General features: G+C 40.9%; 1 pseudogene; it reads left to right on the top strand.

Annotated features, from left to right (window-relative positions):
• The first annotated feature begins 19,446 nt into the window (after positions 1-19,446).
• LOC109684892 (ras GTPase-activating protein-binding protein 1-like) lies at positions 19,447-21,132 on the top strand (annotated as a pseudogene).
• The last annotated feature ends 552 nt before the right edge of the window (positions 21,133-21,684 follow it).

Raw genomic sequence — 21,684 nt, 5'->3', positions numbered from 1 at the left:
CTTACTTTCTAAACTGGGCACCACAGTATCTCTGGACTTGGGACCGCCTGGCATGAGTGCCTTGCCGGTGCTAACTTGAGAGGTCAGTCTTGAAGAAGAGTGGTGCATGCATACCCCAAGGGACAATAAACCTGCTGGTCCTCCACCATTCCTAGCTCATCTTATGGAGCAATTCCCAGGTGTCTGGGACCAAGATGGGCAGATTGGGCTGGCAACAGGACACCCTCCAATATTGGTCACCATCAAACCAGGAGCCAACCCAATGCACCAAAAGTAATATCCAATACCCCTCGACACCCAGAAGGGAATTGCACCGCACATCCAATGCCTGAGAGACCAGGGAATCCTGAGAGAAGTACAGTCAGCCTGGAACACTCCCTTACTTCCAATGATTACCAACCAGTTCAAGACTTGTGCCAGGTGAACGAGGCAACAGAGACCATTCATCCAGTTGTCCCCAATCCATACACTTTTCTGAGTTTGATTCCACCCATTGCCAAGGTGTTCACATGTCTGGACCTTAAGGATGCCTTCTTCTGCCTCCAACTGGTGGGGGCCAGCCAGCCACTGTTTGCATTCGAGTGGGAGGACCCTGACACAGGAATGAAAGGACAATTCACCTGGACTAGGCTCCCACAGTGTTTCAAGAACTCCCACACTATCTTTGGGGAGGCCTTAGCCTGGGACCTAGAGAACTGCCAACCAAAGGACTGCACCATCCTCCAATATGTAGATGACATACTCCTAGTGGCCACCACTCCAGAGGCATGCAAGACTGGGACAGAGGAGCTACTCCAACTCCTGCAGAAATCAGGATACAAGGCCTCACTAAAGAAAGCACAGATCTGCCAAGAGGAGGTCATATACCTAGGGTATCACCTGAGCTGAGGTAAAAGAAGGCTTGGAACTGGGAGAAAAGAGGTGATCCTCCAGTACCTGTGCCCAGAGTCCCGGAGGTAACAGAGAGTTTCTGGGTGCTGCGGGTTTCTGCCATCTATGGATCCCAGGATTCTCAGCCACAGCTGGGCCACTCTATGTGGCACTAAAGGGGAACCCTACTGGACTGTTGCACTGGGGCCCTAAACAAAAGCTTGAACAACACCTGAGCTCTTCTGGACATCACTCGCCCCTTCCACCTCTACACCCATGAGAAGGGTGGCATAGGATTAGGTGTCCTGACCCAACCACAGGGGCCATGGAACTGACCAGTAGCCTACCTGTCCAAGAAGCTAGACCCTGAGGCCTCAGCTTGGCCCCCATGCCTCCAGGCATTGGCAGCAACAATCCTCTTAATGCAAGAGGTAGACAAACTGACACTGGGACAAAATGTCATGCTCCAGGTCCCCCACCAAGTAACTTCTCTGCTCAACGGCACCACCAGTCGGTGGATGACTGGGAGTGAGTGGCCAGATATCAGGCTTTATTGGGTGAAAACCCCCGGATAAGAGTCGAAGCAGTGAGGAATCTCAATCTGGCCACATATTTACCAGAAGAGGAGGGGGAGCCCCTCCACTCCTGTGAAGAGGTTTTAAACAAGTCTTCTCTTCTCGGCCCAATTTAGTGGACACTGCTATTCCCAATGCTGACCTGGAGCTCTTCACTGATGGAAGCCAGAGCCTATAAGAAGGAGGATACCAGACAGCATATCCAGTGACCACTCTCATAGAAGTTGTAGAACATGGACAGCTGCCAGACCATTGGTCAGCTCAATGGGCAGAATTATAGGCCCTTACCCAGGCCCTCACCATAACAGATGGGAGGAGAACCAACATCTACACTGACTCGCCTTATGCCTTTGCTACTTTACATATCCATGGGACCATTTACAAAGAGAGAGGCCTATAAAGGAAATGCAAATCAACACCACACTAAGATTCCACCTCACCCCTTTAGAGTAGCCATCATTAGAAACACCACCAACAACAGGTGTTCACAACGATGTGGGGAAAAAGGAACCCTTGTACACTGCTGGTGGAAATGCAAACTAGTACAACCACTCTGGAAAAAAAAATTGGAGGCTTCTTAAAAATCTAAACATAGATCTGCCATATGATCCAGCAATCCCACTCCTGAGGATATGCCCAAAAGAATGCGACACAGGTTACTCCACAGGCAGCTGCACACCCATGTTTATTGCAGCACTATTCACAATAACCAAGTTATGGAAACAGCCAAGATGCCCCACTACTGACAAGTGGATTATGAAAATGTGGTATCTATACACAATGGAATTCTACTCAGCCATGAAGAAGAATGAAATCTTATCATTCACAAGTAAATGGATAGAACTGGAGAACATCATCCTGAGCAAGGTTAGCCAGGCTCAGAAGACAATAATCGTATGTTCTCCCTCATATGTGGACTTTAGATCAAGGGCAAACACAGTAAGGTGATTGGACTTTGGTCACCTGACAAGGTGAGAGCACATAAGGGAGGTGTGAGGATAGATAAGTAACCCAAAAAACATGATAGCATTTGATGTCCTCAATGCAAAGGAACTAATGCAGAAACTTTAAAGCGACAGAGGCCAATAGAAGAAGGGGATCCAGAACTAGAGAAAAGGTCAGTTTGAGAAGACTCAACTTAGAATTTAATACATATGTACATGGAGGCAATGCTAGGAATCTCCCTGTATAGATATCTTTATGTCAACTAGCAAAAACACTTTGTCCTTCTTATTATTGTTTGTACTCTTTCTTCAACAAAATTAGAGGTAAGGGCAGAACAGTTTCTGCCTGGAAGCAAGGGAGAGTGGGGTGGGGGAAGGGAGGGAGAGGGGGGGCCTGTGGGGATAAATGACCAAAATATTGTATTCACATATGAATAAATGGGGAAAAAAAAGAGAGAGAGGCCTACTGACATCTGGGGGTAAAGAGATAAAATAATAGCCAGCAAATCCTGCAACTGTTAGAGGCAGTCTGGAAGCCCTGAGCCATGGCAGTCATCCACTCTCCAGCCCATACCAACTGACCAGACAAGATCAGCCAAGGAAATGGACTAGCAGACAGGACAGCAAAAGAGGCAGCCCTCTTAAAAGAAGTCCAAAGAGAAGATGCTGCTTCAGCCAAAGTATGCTTTGTCCTCCCTGTCCTCCTGGACCGGCCAGAGTACAGCCCACAAGAAAAAGAACAGGTCCATAAAACAGGGGCTAAAGAAAACTCAGAAGTCTGGTTCAGCACCCCAGAAGGAAAGATCCTGATACCAGAAAAGGTAGCTGCGGGCCTGATAAGGCTGGCACATGACATCATTCATTTGGGCAAAACCTCCCTACAAGGACTGTTACAAAAACATCTGGTCATTCCCCAATTGGCAACTCTAACTCAGTTGGCCAGCAAGGATTGCCTGTGCTGTGCCCAACACAACCCAGGACAGGGGCCCAAGCCCCCACTACTCATCCAGAAAAAAGGAGTCTACCCATTCCAACACCTGGAAATAGACTTCACTGAGATCCAGCCAAGCAAAACTTATCAGTATCTTCTGGTGGTGGTCTGCACTTTTACAGGCTGGATGGAAGCATACCCCACCCGCACAGAGAAGGCTACAGAGGTATCAAGAGCACTAGCCAAAGAAATCATTCCCCAGGTCAGGGTGCCTAGCAGCATCGGGTCAGACAATGGGCCTGCTTTTGTCAGTCAGGTGGTCAAAGGAATATCTCGTGCAGTTGGCCTGACCTGGGACTTACATACTCAGTATCATCCCCAGTCATCAGGCCAAGTAGAAAGGATGAACAGAACTATTAAAACAGCTTTGGCAAAACAGTGTCAAGAAACAGGGCTGCCTGGCCAGATGTATTGCCCTTGGCCCTGTTCAAGATCAGATGCACACCCAGGAAATGTGGCCTCTCCCCTTTTGAAATCTTATATGGATAGTCACCACCACTGATACCTATGCAGGCTGGAGACCTTCAAGAGTTTGGACAGATCAGCCTCCACAGGTTCCTAAGAGGCTTAGTACAAACCTCTAGGGAGATTGCCCGGCACCTAGGACACCCGGAGCCGGTCCCTATGACCCTCAAGCCTCTACATCCGTGGAGCCCAGGAGACTGGGTTTGGGTAAAAACCCCAGTTAGAGGGAGTCTAGATCCCTGATGGGAGGGTCCTTACTAAGTCATTCTAACCACCCCTTCAGTTCTTAAGGTTGCAGGACAAAAACTGTGGATCCATCACACACACCTAAGCCAGGAGAGGATCCAGGCCAGGAGTAGAGATCTCAAGCTAACCTGGACCAGCCATGAAGCTGACCTTGACCCAAAGAAGTCCTGATGAGGCATCAGACAGACCTGCTGATCCTGTTGACGACTGTGACCATAATGACTGACTCTCAAGTGAGGCCTCTGGGCCCTACTGGGATCTTCCATAAGCTAGTATGGGATGTCAGACTCTTGGAAAGATAGGAGGGAACAATATTAATTAACTGCACTACCTGTGCTTTGTCAGGCCCTTGTTTTGTTTCCTTTAGGTACTGCCTAGGCTCGGAAGTCAGAGCAATAGCTCACTTAGGATCCACCACCCTGGTCTGTTCTGGCCAATTCAAAAATCACTTATCCAATGTGTATGGCTGAATACCATGGACCTGGAATGACTGGGAGGGCCCTCATGGTCCTTTTTACAATACTGGTCATGTGTTGATTTTGCCTCCCTGGGGGCTTGGGAAGGGGCCCCACCAAAGGCCAGGGTGTCAGTATCCAGAGATTATCCTCAAGCAACTACAACAAAAAGGAGTGAGCTAGGGAACAAGGCGAGGGAAAAGGAGACCTTTTCCAATTAACAATAGATGACCGCCAATGGTAGGGAGTTAAGGTGGGGACTGGGATGGTTCCTTGAACGTGATTAGAAAAGTCAAGCAGTCTTAAAAACCCTTAGACTTGAGATTAAAGCAGCAAATCACTCTCTCCCAGTCAGTAAAACCAACTCTCTAGACCCCTGCGTGCAGGGCAAATCCTCCCTCCCTCTTTGGATGGGACTAATGGACCCCCATTATACCCTGACATCCCTCTCCTTCAGATGATGGCCCTAGCAAACAGCAGCCATCAACTAATACAGTAAGCAGACCCTAAACTAGGTAAAGACTGTCGGATTTGTCTGAGGGCCGCCAAGTGTCATATGCCAGGGTGGGCCTGGCTAACATATCAGAAATATACCAGCTGGGCCTAGACAACTCTACCCAGCATGATTATACCTGCCTCAAGGGCCTGGCTGTCCAAATAATTGGAGAAACTAAATGCTTTGGCAAAGGGAAAAACTGCATTAATTTGATAAAAGGGGTCAAGGCACCCAACGGAACTTACTTTGCCTGCCAGGGCGGGATCCATACTTGTTATCCTGGGAGAGATTGTGTCTTAGTTTTCCTAGTCCCAGACCTAGACATATTTCATGGGACTGAAGTTGCTGAGTACCTGAATCAGCAGACTGAAGGTCGGACCCACTTCCAGCCAGAACCCATCCTCCTCCTGGTACTTCTGGGAGTCGTCCTGGCAGGAGCAAAAGCTACAGGGGCTACTGCCATTGGCCTCCAACAAGTCCAGCATAGCCAGCTGTCTGAAAATATCCGTGAGGATTCAGGATTAGTACAACAGAGTATTGTTACCCTGCAAAATCAATTACACTCACTAGCAGCCACAATCTTGCAAAACCACTGGGGCCTGGACCTCATTACTGTGGAAAAAGGGGGAATTTGTGCATTTCTAGGGAAAGAATGTTTTGCTGCTATGCAAACCAATCAGTGACAATGAGAGAAAATTCTTGCCAGTTGCTAGAAAGAATCAAGGCAAGAGACCAGGAAACATTTTGGAATGTGGGGTGGAGCTGGGCCCCATGGGTAGCCCCCCTGGCAGGCCCACTTACTGTGCTTCTCTTACTACTGCTCCTAGGGCCTCGTGTGATAAACCTCCTTGCCAGGTTCATTTGCAACTGGATGCAAGCTGTTAAATTACAGTTAGTGAGGAAGTACCAAAGATTGCCTCTAGATGACTTCCCAGAAACAATCATAAGGGATTATGATGGATAAGAGGAGGGAATGATAAGGAAGCCCAGAGAAAGATCAAAGCTTGGAAAAGAACCAAAGATGAGTAAAGCCCTTCCCCTTAGCCGGGGCCCCTGCATCCAGATATCTCATTAGAAACTGAATATGGCCTTTGTCCACAGCTGTACTGACATGATATACTGTAACCTTGAACAACTAACTGCCAAGTCTGCTTCTGCACTCCCTGCTTGCTTGCTGCTGCTTTTCTCAGTATAAAAACCTCAACCACTCTGAGCTCGAGGCCTGTGCCATTTTGAAGATATCCAGGTGCTGACCTGCTAATGTAATAAACCTTCCTTTCCTCCAACCACCTGGTTTTGAGTCTTATTCTCGCTGGTCAGTCATACTTTCTGCACTGTTTCTGCAACAACTTAAATAGATCTATGACAAGTAAAAATATTGAAGATGAAATAAAGAGACTCACAACAGAGAGAGCACAGAACTGGGTGGGTTCACTGCCAATTTTTACCAGAACTTTAAAGAACACAAATGCTCCTCCAAATACTCCATAAAATAGAAAGAGAAGGAATGCTACTATATTCATTCTGTGAGTTCAGCATTACCCTGATACCAAACCAGATAAAGACACAACAAAAAAAGAAAAGTACAGACCAATTTCCTTGATGAAAATAGATACAAAAATTTTCAATTCAACAACACATTAAAAAGATCATACACCATGATCGAGTTGGTTTCATTACAGTTATTCAAGGATTGCTAAACACATGCAAATCAATAAGTTTAATGCACCAAATAAAAAGAATCAAGTGCAAAAATCACATGATCATCCCTACAGATGCCTTTAGTAACATTCAACATCCCTTTATGGTAAAAACCACAAAGAAACTAGGAATAGAAGAAATATACCTGAACATAATGAAAGCTATAAGAGACAAACATATAGCCAACATCATAACAAATGGGGAAAGACTGGAAGCATTTCCTCTAAAATCATGAATGACAAGGATGTCTACTCTTCCCACTCCTTTTCAATATAATGCCTGAAATCTTAGCCAGAGAAAGAAATAAACATGTAAATAAATAGGAAATTAGAAGTCAAAATGTCCTTATTTGCAGCTGAAATGATCCTATATTTGAAAGACCCTAAAGACTCCACCAGAAAACTCTTAGATCTGACATTTTCATCAACATAGAAGTACATAAAATCAACATACAAATATCACTAGCTTTTCTATACATCAGTAACAAACATGCTGAAAAAATCAGTAAAGTTAATCACACCTATAGTATGCTCAAAAAAACCCCGATATATCTAGGAATAAACTTGACTAAGGAGATTAGAGTCCTCTACAATAAAAGCTATAAAACAGTAAATAATGAACTTGAAGAAGATATTAGAAGATGGAATTACCTCCCATGTTCATGAATCAGCAGAATTAATATTGTGAAAATAGCTAAATTACATAAAGTGAACTACAGATTCAGTGCAATTTCCTTCAAAATCCTAATGTTGTTCTTCAACAAAATAGAAAAATCAACCCAAAAATCCACATGGAAGCACAAAAGTCCTAGATAGGCAAAGCAATCCAGAGCAAAAAGAGCTACACACAATGCCTGACTTCAAATTATATTACATAACTATATAGTAATGAAAAACAGCATGATATTGGCACAACAGGAACATATACCACTGGAATAGAATAGGGGAACCAGAAATAAGACTACACAATACAGACATCTGATTCTTGACAAAGATGCCAAAGTATTTGTTAGAGAAAAGTCAGCCTTTTCAACAAATGGCAGTGGTAAACAGGATATCAACATGTAGAAAACTGAAACTAGATCCTCATCTCTCACTCTGTGAAAACTCAATTCAAAATGGAGGAAAGACCTCAATGTAAGACCTGTAACTTTGAAACTACTATAGGAAAATAGGGAAAACACTTCAAACTATAATGTAAGCAAAAACTTTCTGAATAAGACTTTAATAGCTCAGAAAATAAGAGCAATAATTAAGAAATCTTATTTCATCTTATTAAAAAAGCATCTGCACAACAAAGAAAATAATTGTCAGAGTAAAGAGACAGCCTACAGGATAGTAGAAAATCTTTGACAGCTATTCATCTAAAAAGGGATTAATAACCAGGATATATGAAGAGCTCAAAAAATTAAATACCAAAATAACAAATAATCAAATTAATAAGTGGGTAAATGAATGAAACAGTTTTCAAAAGATATATAAATGGCCAATAAACATATGAAGAACTGTCTAACATCCTTAGCCATAAAGGGAATGTCAATCAAAACAACAGTGAGATTCCATCTCAATGGCAGAATGACTATCATCAGGAAAATAAACTAAAACAAATTCTGAGAAGGTTGTGGGGGAAAGGGAATCCTCAAACATTATTGGTGGGAATGTATGCCTGTGTAGTTGCTAACTCAGACACAGAATGAATTAGATCGCAAACAGGAAAATGGATGGAACTTGAGATCATCATGTTAGGTGCCATAAACCAGACTAAAAAACACAAATATCACATGTTTTCTCTCATATGCAGACTATAGACATAAAAAACAAGTGACACCAGTGTAAAACAGGGGTAGTGTTTGTGGCGTAGGAACCAGCAGGAAGGTGAGGGTGAAAGAAGAGGCTGAATATGATGGAAGTACTTCATGTGCATGTATGAAAATAGAATAGTGAAACCTATTAAAAGTGTTTAAAACGTGAGAGACAGATAAGAAAGAGTATTAGATGAGGGTGAATTTAATAAAAATATACTATTTGTATATATAATTTGTATAATTATTTAATATCACGTGTATAATTAATACATGATTAAAAAGAGAGAGAGAGGGAAGAGAGGTCATAATGAAACCCATGTTAGAAAAATTTTGGAAGAAAGATTTAAAAAGTGGATGGGGATGAGAAAGAGTAATCTACTGAGAGTGGGTACAATCAAGGTACATTATATGCAAGCATAGAAATATCACAATGAATCCCCTGATTCTACAATTAATATGCACAAATAAAACAGGAAAAATTAAAAAGTAAATTAAATTTTTAAATAAATGGTTCAGTTCCTTAAAAAACATAATGGAAGATATTGAGGCACCCAATAAATTTACTTAAAAGGCCATAAATGATCTAGCACAGGGTATTTCACTACTAAACTCTGAAGTAAAAACAGAGAGACAAGCTGTATTACATTACAAAATGGCTCCTGGTAATCTGGTGATGGCAAAGGAGAAACCTGTGCTATTATTAAGGTGGTATTATATATACATCCCTGACAATTCTGACCATATTTCCTTAGGACTCCAGGACTTACATTCACAAATCAGTGCAATGTATGATCCCACCTTCAGTCATGATTTGTTAACTTCATGATTCTCTGGACCTCTTGTTGGAAAACACTTCTCAGGCTCCTAGCTATGGTTTTATGTATAGGTTGATGGATTGCTACCTAAGGTACTGCATCTGTGGAAGAATCTCTACACTAATGTCTCAAGGGTCTGTGCACTCTTTTTCAGGCCAAAGAAGGGTACTTTCCTTCCAAACAAGAGATGTCTGTATCCGATGTCCTGTCTAGATCAATCAGGCTAAGACTTTCAATCCCTCATTAAGCAGGGACAATGCCCATAGCTACCTTGAAAAATTACTAAGGATGGGTATTCAATATTCATCTTCCCTTAGGAGGAAGAAGCAAAGATGGTGGATTGTTGACATTCCTACAGCCCAGCAGTGGCTAACTACCCTGAAAAAGGAAGATCAAAGGGACTCCCAAAGGCACCCATGGAATCCCATAACCAGCGAGAAGCAAAGCCCTCTCCAAATCTAAAAAGGGAAGCAACTTTCCATTAGAAGAATGGGAAGAATGGCTCATAGCTCAACACTCCTGATCTCCTGCCCCTGAAGTCACCTTGCAGCTCCAGGCTCTACTACTTGGTGCTCTACTACACTACCTGCTACCTTCACACTGAAATGCCAGGGAAACCAGCACCCCTGTGTAAACAGGACCCACAACTCCTGCTGCTCCATGGATAACAGAAGGCACAAGCCAGAAATCTTGGTTCCCCCAGAAGCAGTGCCACAAAACTGTGCTCTCTGAAGCCCATGCAGGAAATAAGACTCCCAGAACTCTTGTTATCCATAGGCTTGGTTCTCCTGAGCCAGGCCAGCAGCAGAGCCACTGAACTGTGCTCCCTAAAGCCCATGTGGGAAATCGGGCACCAGACCTTCCATTACCTGAATGCTTGATCACCCCGTGCGTGCAGAGCTACTGCACTACCCTCCTGGAGCCCACACCTGGAAAGCAGGCCCCAGAATTCCTGCTGTCCAAAAGCTTGGTTCCCCCATGACTGCAGCAGTTGCCATGGCTCCAGGTAGCCCCAGCTCCAGCAAGCAAGCCTCAGGGGTCACACTGCCTGCAAACTTGGGTCCCCCACACCTGCAGAAGCTGTCATGCCTCCTAGAAACCCATGCCCCAATGCAAGTAGACTCCAGGGCCTCTGCTGCCTGTGGGCATGAGACAATTCAAGCCCACCAGCTTTGCTATGACACCAGTACCTTTAACTTGCTACTCAGTGCCAAGAGCCTGCTACTGTACACCCAAGTGTACCCCAGGCTCCAGGTTTTGCTATTCTGCTGGCACCAGGAAGCTTTCCTCCCCACAGAGCATGGAGCACTCTCCACTGTCCCTAACAGCAAGAGAGCCCATGCTCCCACATCAAAGAGCAAGAATTCCAGATTCCTTACTGAGGAGGGGAAAGCTGTAACCTGGTGCTTTGTGGGTGGCACCAGAAAACCTGTTCCCCCAAAGTACACAGAAGCCCAGTGTTTCACACTGCAACTCCTTGCAGAAGAGTCATGTCTCTCCTGTCCAAGAACTGGAATCCCAGCTCCTCCACTGGGTGGCAATTGCTATTCTGCTACCACTAGGAGACCTGCCCTCCCACAATGCACAGAGACCCAACACTCCCCACTGTGACTGCATGAGTGTCCCTCCACACGCATCAAAAATGGGAACTCCAGCCCCCTTGCTGAAGAGAGAAAAGAGGTAATTGGCAGCACAAGAACCTAGCAAGGGGTAACAAATCCAGCATACCCTTCTTTGAAGAACACTGCTGGAGCTCCAGGAGAAAAAACTCACAACCCCAATTACAAAGACACAAGGAATTAAAACCTTAACCAAAAACAACTCCAGATGTGTAAATCTCAATGAAACAGCAAGACAATCACTCTCCATCAAAAGCCAATTCACCACTAAGGATCCAGACATCTGCATAAAGGAAGACCTATTAAACAGTGAATTCCAAAAAACAATAGTAAAAATGATTAATGACCTCAAAGAAGAAATACAAACATTAGTATCTGACCTCAAGGAGAACATGAATAAAAAATTAAATGAGCTCAAAGAGAATATAGATGAATTAACACAATTCAGGATGTGAAAGAGGAAATCAATAAAAATATGGAAACCTAGAAAAATAATCAATCTGAAATAAACAACTCAATATCCCAAAAAAATATCAAAATCAAAAGCTTGGTGAATAGAGTGGAGCAAGTTGAAAATAGAGTATCAGGAACAGAAGACAAAGTAGAGGAATTAGACCAAACAGTAAAAGATCATGAAAGAATGCTAAGAAAATGTGAATGGAACATGCAAGTTATCTGGGACACCATGAAAAGACCAAACCTATGAGTCAGGGGTGTAGAATGAGAGGAGATACAAACTAAAGGCACTGACAACCTATTCAATAGAATAATAACAGAGAACTTCCCTAAACTAAAGAAAGAGAGAGTCACACAAGTGCAGGAAGCCTACAGAACACCAAACCATCAGGACCAAAAGAGAAACAGCCCCAGACACATCATATTCAAAACACACACACACACAGAACAAAGAAAGAATTCTGAAAGCTGCAAAAGAGAAAGACAAGTCACATATAAAGGCAAAACCATTAGAATAACAGCAGATATCTCAACTCAAACTCTAAACGCAAGAAGATCATGGAAAGACATAATTCGGGCCCTGAAAGAAGGAAGCTGTCAACCCAGACTAGTCTACCCAGCAAAACTATCCTTCCTAATTGAAGTAGAAACTAAAACCTTCCACAATAAGGAAAAACTAAAGGAATTTGCTATCACCAAGCCAGTACTACAGAAGGTACTTAAAGGATTTCTACATGTAAAAGAAGAAACTAGAATGAGACAGGTAGACTCAAGAAAAGATAAATCCTTTTGAGCAGGCAGACCATAAAGAAAGAATAGGTAAACCTAAACAACAAGGAAATGAAAATGACTGAAAACAACAGGCACCTCTCAATATGAACACTGAATGTAAATGACTTCAATGCTGCAATCAAAAGGTATAGAATAGCAAATTGGATTTACAAACAAGACGCAACCATATGTTGCTTACAAGAGACTCATCTAACTGAAAAAAATAAATACTGGCTTAGAGTCAAAGGATGGAAAAAAGTTTTCCAAGAAATGGACCCCACAAACAAGCAGGAATAGCTCTACTCATTTCTGAAAATGTGGATTTCAGATTGAAATCAATCAGAAGAGAACATGAAGGTCATGGAACAATTCATCAGTAGGAAATATCAATTCTTAACATATATGAACCAAACACAGGGGCACCCATCTACATATTAAAAAATGGTCCTAAGAGTACAGACAGACACTAACACAATGAGAGTGGGAGACCTAAATACCCCACTGTCACCAATAGATAGGTCATCCAGACAAAAGATCAATAAAGAATCTTCAGAGCTAGTCCACACATTAGACCAAATAGGCATGGTTGATATCTAAAGAATATTTCACCCAACAATTAGGCAATACACATTCTTTTCTGCAGCTCATGGAACTTTCTCCAAAATAGATCATATTTTAGGAAACAAAACAAGCCTCAACAAATTCAAGAAAATCAAAATAACCACCTGCATCATATCAGATTACAATGGAATAAAACTAGACCTCAACAACAAAAGAAACCCCAGAAAATATTCAAACACATGGAGACTGAAAAACACACTGCTAAAAAACCAAGGGGAGACCAAAGTAATATGGGAAGAAATCAAAAAGTCACTAGAAACCAATGAAAATGAAAATATGACCTACCAGAATCTGTGGTACACAGCAAAGGCCATACTAAGGGGAAGGTTTATGGCTATACAGAGACCTCTCAAATAAACAATATAATGATCCATCTTAATCTCCTAGAAAAATAAGAACAAACCAAACCCAAAACAAGCAGACAGAGAGAAATAACAAAGATTAGGGCTGAGATCAATGAAATCAAAACCAAACAAACTATACCAAAAAAATCAATGTAACAAAAAGTTCATTGTTTGAAAAGGTTAACAAGATCAGCAAACCCTTAGCCAACATGACAAAACAGAGGAGGAAGAAGACTAAATTAATAAAATCAGATATGAAAAAGAGGACATAACCACAAATACTAACAAAATCCAGAGAATCATTATAGAGTACTTTGAAAACTTATATTCAAGTAAACTGGAAAATTTAGATGAAATGGATAAATTCCTAGATGCATATAACCACTCAAAATTGAACCAAGAAGATATTAACCACTTAAATAGTCCTATTACATGCAGTGAAATTGAAATGGTAATAAAGAGTCTCCCTACAAAGAAGAGCCCAGGAGCTGATGAATTCACAGCTGAATTTTTACCCAATTTTTAAAGAAGAACTAACACCAATACACCTCAAATTTTTCCAGGAAATAGAAAGGGAAGGGACACTACCAAACTCATTCTATGAAGCCAGCATTACACTCATTCTGAAGTCCAACAAGATGTAACCAAAAAAGAGAATTATAGACCAATATCTTTCATGTATATAGATGCAAAGATTTTCAGCCAAATCTGGCAAACAGAATCTGACATGTCTAAAAGATCATACAACGTGACCAAATCAGTTTCATTTTAGGGATACAAGTATGGTTCAACATACATAAATTCATAAATGTAATACAGCACATAAACAAAAGCAAAGACAAAAACAACATGATCCTCTCAATAGACACAAAGAAAGTCTTTGACAAAATCCAGCACTCTTTCATAATAAAAGATCTGAAGACACTAGGAATAGAAGGAATATTCCTCAACATAATAAAGGCTATGTATGACAAACCTAGAGCCAACATCATTCTAAATGGAGAATAACTGAAACCATTCCTCTTAAAATCAGGAACAAGACAGGGCTGGCCACTTTCTCCACTTCTACTCAGTATAGTATTAGAATTCCTAGCCAGAGCAATAAGAAAAGAGCAAGAATTAAAAGGGATTCAAATAGGGAAGGAAGAAGTCAAACTATCCCTATCTGCAGATGACATGATCCTACACCTAAGAAACCCCAAAAACTACCAAAAAAATAATAGAAATCATAAACTCTTTCAGCAAAGTAGCAGGACACAAAACAAACATACAGAAATCAGCAGCTTTTTTATATACCAACAATGCACAGACTGAGAAAGAAATCAGGGAAATAATCCCATCTACAATAGTCTCAAAAACAATAAAGTACCACAGAATAAATTTAACAAAAGAAAGAAAAGAACTTTTTAATGAAAACTCTAAACTGCTGAAGAGAGAAATCAAAGAAGACTTTAGAAGATGGAAAGACCTTCCATGATGGTGGATCAGTAGAATCAGCATTGTAAAAATGGTCATACTACCAAAAGCAACCCACATGTTCAATGCAATCCCTTTCAAAATTCCAATGACATTCTGCACTTAAATAGAATAAACACACATGGAATACATATGGAAACACAAAAGATCTTGAAGACCCAAAGCAATTCTGGACAAAAAGTCCAATGCTGGAGGCATCACAATACCTGACTATGAACTATACTGCAGAGTCATAACAATAAAAACAGCATGGTATTGGCACAAAAACAGACCGGGAAGACCAACAGATCAGAATAGAAGATCCGGACATAAACCCACATATCTACAGGCAACTGATCTTTGACAAAGGAGTCCAAAACACACAATGGAGAATAGACAACCTCTTCAACAAATACTGCTGGGAAAACTGTATATCCACACATAGAAGACTGAAACTAGATTCCTGTCTTTCACAGTGTACCAAAATCAATTCAAGTGGAACAAAGACCTTAATGTAATGTCTGAAACTCTGAAACAAATGCAAGAAGGAGTAGGAAATACAATGGGACATATAAGTATAGGAAACAACTTCCTAAACAGAACTTGAAAGGCTCAGCATCTAAGAGAAACAATGAACAAATGGGTCTGCATCAAACTAAAGAGCTTCTGCACAGCAAAAGAAATGGTCACTAGACCTAAGAGACAGCCCACAGAATGGGAGAAAATCTTTGCCAGCTACTCATCCAATAAGGGATTAATATCCATAATCCACAGGGAACTCAAATAACTCAGTTCCTGAAGAATCAACATCCCAATGAAAAAATGAGCGCATGAATTAAATGGAATTCTCAAAGGAAGAGGTACAAATGGCCACCAGTAAATACATGAAGAAACATTCAACTTCCCTCATTATAAATGAGATGCAAATCAAAACAACACTTAGATTTCATCCCACCCAGTTAGAATGGCCATAACCAAAGCCATTGTTGTAATAACAACAAATGCTGGTGAGGATGTGGAACCCTTATACACTGCTGGTGGGAATGAAAATTAGCACAACTACTATGGAAAGCAGTATGGATATTCCTCAAAAAACTACAGATAGCACTGCCATATAATCCAGTAATACTGCTTCTGGGCATCTACTCAAAGGAACATAAAACAGAATACAGTAGAGACACCTGTCTAGCAATGTTCATCGCAGCACTAGTCACATAACCAAGCTTTGGAAACAACACAGACGCCCTACAGCTGATGAGTGGATCATGAAATTGTGGTACATATACACTACAGAGTACTACTTAGCCACAAAGAATAATGACATAGGGGTTTAAGTAAATGGATGCAATTGGAGGACATCATGTTAAGTGAAGTTAACCAGGATCAGAAACACAAGATGCGTGTTTTCTTCCATACATGGAAGATAGATCCAAAGACAAACCTATATACAAAAACAACCTTGATCATATACCAACTCAAACATAGAACATGTTTGTAACAGTTGAACTACTCTATGGAACTCGAGGAGAGAGAGAATGGAAAAGAGAATGATAGCGCATCAGTAATATTACATACCATAAGATGTAACAGTGGAGGATACAAGGAAATGTACTGAAAACTTGAAAATGGGGGGAGGGAGGTAAAGGGGTAAAGGTAGAGTATTCAAAGGGATTGAACAGACCAAAGTAAAGCACACCCACAGAGGCATACATTGAGACACCCCGTTGAATGTCAACTCAAATATTTTTAATATAAACATAGACTATTAAGTAATCCTTACTGTTCACATTTTTTGTGTCCTTTAGAATATGCAAAATTCTAATCTACTTGTTTTGTTTCAATGACTAAGGTATTATATATCTTTTGCTACCACAAACATCCTATTTTGATTGTTGCTGATTTTAAATTTAATATCTGGTAGGACCAGTGATGCACATAATATATTTATGATTTTTCGTTTTTATTAGCCTATATTCATTGTACAGGGAGGACTCATTGTGACAATCCCAAATAGTCTTACATTCTACATTAGTTAGACCACCACACCATCTCCCCTTCATAATCTTCTCCCTATCCCACTTAGATCAATTGCAAGAGGTTTTGTTTTTCTCTTTCATATATGTATATGAAGCCCATCATAACTTTTTTTTCTGTTTTTTTATTCATTTATTCATATGTGCATACATTGTTTGGGCCATTTCTTCCCCCTGCCCCCCACCCCCAACTTAAAGATTAATAACAAAAATCAGTACTGAAAAATAGGCACAATGTGGGGAGGATACTAGTGGGAGGGGGAAGGGTGAAGGAAGGAGATAAGGTGGCGGTATATAGTTGATGGACTACATATACCTATATTAAACAGACTAAAAAAATCTCTTGCAATTGTTTTAAGTAGTGTGGGGCAGGGGCTGAGGGGGAGAGATGATGGGGGCAATGTAAATAATGTGCAATATAATTCTTATTGGAATTATCACTATGAATACCCCCCATATAATGAATATATCCTAATAAAAATATATAAAAAATATTCATCTTCCCTTAAGAATTAGGCTTCAAGATGGAAAGATTCCCCATGCTCATTGGCTGGTAAAATCAACTTTGTGAAAACAGCCATACTATCAAAATTCCAATGACATATTTCACAGGAATGGAAAAATCAATACTGCAAAAGACCTCGAATATTCAAAGTAACTTTGAGCAAAAGTCCAATGCTGGAGACATTACAATACCCAACTTCAAACTATACTACAGAACCATAACAATAAAAACAGCATAGCATGAGTACAAAAACAGACAGGAAGACCAATGGGTCAGAATAGAAGGTCCAGACATAAACCCACGCATCTACAGCCAACTGATCTTTGACAAAGGAGCTCAAAGCACAGGATGGAGAAAAGATGGCGTCCTCAACAAATGCTGCTGGGAAAACTGGATATCCACATGTAGAAGACTGAAGCTAGATCCCTGTCTTTCACCCTGTATGAAAATCAACTCAAAGTGAATCAAATACCTAATAATAAAGCCTGGAATTTGAAACAACTCCAGGAAGTAGCAGGAAATACACTGGAATATATCGGTATAGGAAATAATTTCTTATGTAGAACTCAAAAGGCTCAGCATCTAAGAGAAAGAATGAACAAATGGGACTTCATCAAACTTAAAAGCTTCTGCATAGCAAAAGAAACAGTCACTAGACTCAAGAGACTCCCACAGAATGGGAGAAAGCTGTTCATCTGATAAGGGAATAATATCCAGAATCTACAGAGAACTCAAAAAACTCAACCCCCCAAAAAAAATCAACATCCCAATGAAGAAATGGACACATAAATTAAACAGGCTATTCAAAAAGGAAGGGATACACATGGCCAGTACATACATGAAGTGTTCAACTTCCCTGGTGATAAAAGAGATACAAATCAAAACAACACTCAGATTTCATCTCACCCCAGTCAGAATGGCCATATTCAAGGGCAATAACAAGAACCAATGCTGGTTAGGATGCAGTGAAACAGGAACCCTTATTCACTGTTGGTAGGAATACAAATGACTACCACCACTATAGAAAGCAGTACGGAGATTCCTCAAAAAACTAAAGATAGAACTGCCATATGACCCAGCATTTTCTCTCCTGAGCATCCACCCAAAGGAATGTAAGTCAGGGTACAATAGAGACACTTGTACACTAATGTTCATTGCAGCACTAATCACAATAACCAAGCTCTGGAAAGAATCCAGGTCACTTACAACTGGTGAATGAATCAAGAAAATGTGGTATATATATACAATGAAGGTTTACTCAGCTAATGTACAATATAAGCCTAATAGAAATTGTCACTATGAATCCCTCTTATATAATGAATATACCCTACTAAAAATTATAAAAAGAATAAGGTTTCACAACCTGGGGTTAAGGTGAGGCAGGATGAAATAAGGAAATGGAGAAAACAGGGAAGGGAAACCAAAAAATAATGAACACAGCATTATGTTATGTTCATTCCCACAAAGGGAGCACTGACCTCACAGGAGACTCCCCAGAGAACTGTAAAAGTAAAACATTTGATAAAGACTAACTGACAATATAGAGTCACTAGCAACAGCAAATATGCTCCTACAGAGTGACAGAGAATGATCTTGTGTTCTTCATTTGGTTCTCTCATACTTTGAAATGATACAGCACAAGGATGGAAAGAGTCAGATAAGACTCTATGAGTACAGCCAATGTAAAGAATCAATTACCCAAACGGTCAATACAAGGAAATACAGTATAGAGCAGAGTCTCAATAGCCAACAGTGAACATATACTTTACTGGAGATAGAACACTGTGTCTCTATCATACTCACACTCTGCACTTTGTGTGCTTTTCTTACTTGCTAGTGAATCTTAAATGTCACATCTAAGTCATCCTTAAACTTTTTTTCTTTCATTGTTTTTGGTGGCACTGGGGTTTGAACTCAAAGACCTCATGCTTGCTAGGCAGGTGCTCTACCACTTGAGCCACTCCTACCCCTCATTCTTAAATTCTTTTCTGCAGCAAAGTCTAGAATCATAAAAACTCAGTTTATCTCTCTGTGACAAGCTAATCGTAATGCAGGTATTCAATGGTTATTTATCATCCAAGTGGCAATGAAATGGTTATCTGAGTTTGACTATGTAATAGGCCATCTTATTTGTTTCATTTTGTTATACATGAAATTGGGATTCAACACTCTTTTTAAAAATTGGCCAAATTTGGTGCAGTTGCAATTGTGTGAGGGATTTTTGCTATTCTCTGTGCTGTGGAGCAAATCTTGTTCCTTTGCTGGTCAGCCATGCAGGTTGAACTGATCAAAGCGATGGTTATGGAGAAGCCTAACCCCTACTGGTTAGGTGGGAATTTGTGAGCCATCATTACATATGGTTGAACCAGGTCCCAGACATGCTGCATGATGAAAACAGGAACTTTTATTTTTAACATGACTGACCTTCCTGTCATGAGTTCCCTGATCCTGGAACTTTGACTTGGAAAGCAAACGTTCTGCTTCATTGGACAAACCCATTTCCTTTCAGCAAGTAAAGACTGAGTGACACATAGGGAAGGATTGATTATACACAAAGGTACATTCTACCCCGGAGGTGATAGATACCAAACTTAAAATAGACACCTGCTGTTTGGGTTTTTGTAGGTGGCAAGTAAATTGTCTTCCTGTTGTACAGATTTAATGGCAATAATTCTTCCTATGTCCATGGGGGACTGGATTCAAATAGAAAACCAGCAGATGCAGTCTATGGACAGAAAGAAGTTCATAGAAAGGTGATGTCACAAAACTTTACCAACTGTCACACCAAGATTCTCCATGTCGACGGACACGGTGCTCTGAAGGATGGCATGGTGGTCCAGGTGACGGGGCTGCTCGCCAACAATGACCAGGCTCTGTGGAGATTCATGCCAACTTTTGTCCTTGTTCCTGAGGACTTTGTTGCAAATAAATTCTATGTTCATAATGGTATCTTCAGACACTAAGAGGAGGTCTTCGGTGGTTTTGTTACTGAGCCTCAGGAGTCTGAGGAAGAAGTAGAAGAACCTGAAGAAAGACAGCAGACACCCAAGGTGGTACCTGATGATTCTGGAACTTTTTATGATCAGACTGTCAGCAATGACTTGGAAGAATATTTAGAGGAGCCTGTTGTTGACCCAGAGCCTGATCCTGAACCAGAACCAGAGCAAGAACCTATATCTGAAATCCAAGAGGAAAAGTCTAAGCCAGTATTAGAAGAAACTGCTCCTCTCCTGAGGATGCTCAGAAGAGTTCTTCTCCAGCACCTACTGACATCGCTCAGACTGTGCAGGAAGACTTGAGGATATTTTCTTGGGCATCTGTGACGAGTAAGACCTTCCTCCCAGTGGAGCTGTTGCAGTTACTGGTATACCACCTTACATCGATTAAGTACCAGCTTCACAGCCCCATCCGGAGTCCAAGCCTGAATCTCAGATTCCACCACAAAGGCCTCAGAGGGACCAGAGAGGACACAGGCAAGATTATGTTGAAACCCAAAGATTTGGGAGATCCCTGTCAGTCACCAACTCTTCATTGGCAACCTGTCTCATAAGGTGAACAAATCAGAACTTAAGGATCTCTTTCAAAGTTATGGGAATGAGGTAGACTTGCAACAACATGGTAGGAAGTTACCCAATTTCAGATTTGTTGTGTTGGATGATTCTGAACTCAACCTTCAGAAGGTCCTGAGCAACAGGCCCATCATGTTCAGAGGTGAAGTTCATCTAAATGTGGAAGAGAAGACAACTCGAGCCACCAGAGAAGGAAACGTGGAGATAACCTCCTGCAAGGATCTGGAGGCCCTGGAGGTGGGCTGAGGGGTAGAATGAGAGACCCTCCCCACAGAGGTGCAGAAACTGGGTGCAGAAACCAGGATTTGGAGTGGGAAGGGAGATTGCTCCAACCAGTGAGTTGCTTACTACTGATCTTTACGCAGCATATAAACTGCAGCTCCTGAAGAATGGTTAATTTCTTCAACCAGCCTTTACTATCTTGGACTATGGTGATCTTAGTCAATTATAAACTGCTTACGTTTGTACAATTTTAATTCTTTCTGTGTTAATGGTGTCTTCTCCCTCCTGACATTTTAGTCGTTCACTTCCAATTTTCTGGAGCAATATTTTAGGTATAATGGATTTTTAACAAAGAAGAAAAAAAAAAGACTGAATTTCCTTCCTTACTTTGCATTTACAGACTAGATTTTTTTTAAAAAGCCATTACTGACATTTGGTTTGTTTCATTCACTGGAACATTCTATGTGTTTTCAAAATCCTGTGACAAATACCAACTTTGATAAACATTTTGGATGCAGGAATAATCCTGCATTGTTTCTTGAGTCATGACTACCGTCTGATGAGAAAAAAAAATGACGTGGAAATTTTGATCTGAGTAAAAGGTGTTAATAGAACTTTTTTCTTTTGATATATGATTACAAAATAATTCTAAAACATATTGTGTTTATCATTGAAATTTAAATTATGAGATAGATTTTAAATGTCCAGGATGCAACTGATAGACAAA

The sequence above is a fragment of the Castor canadensis genome, chromosome 11 (genome assembly GCF_047511655.1).
Source record: "Castor canadensis chromosome 11, mCasCan1.hap1v2, whole genome shotgun sequence".
Lineage (NCBI taxonomy): Eukaryota > Metazoa > Chordata > Mammalia > Rodentia > Castoridae > Castor > Castor canadensis.
This window is presented reverse-complemented; position numbering and strand designations above follow the sequence as displayed.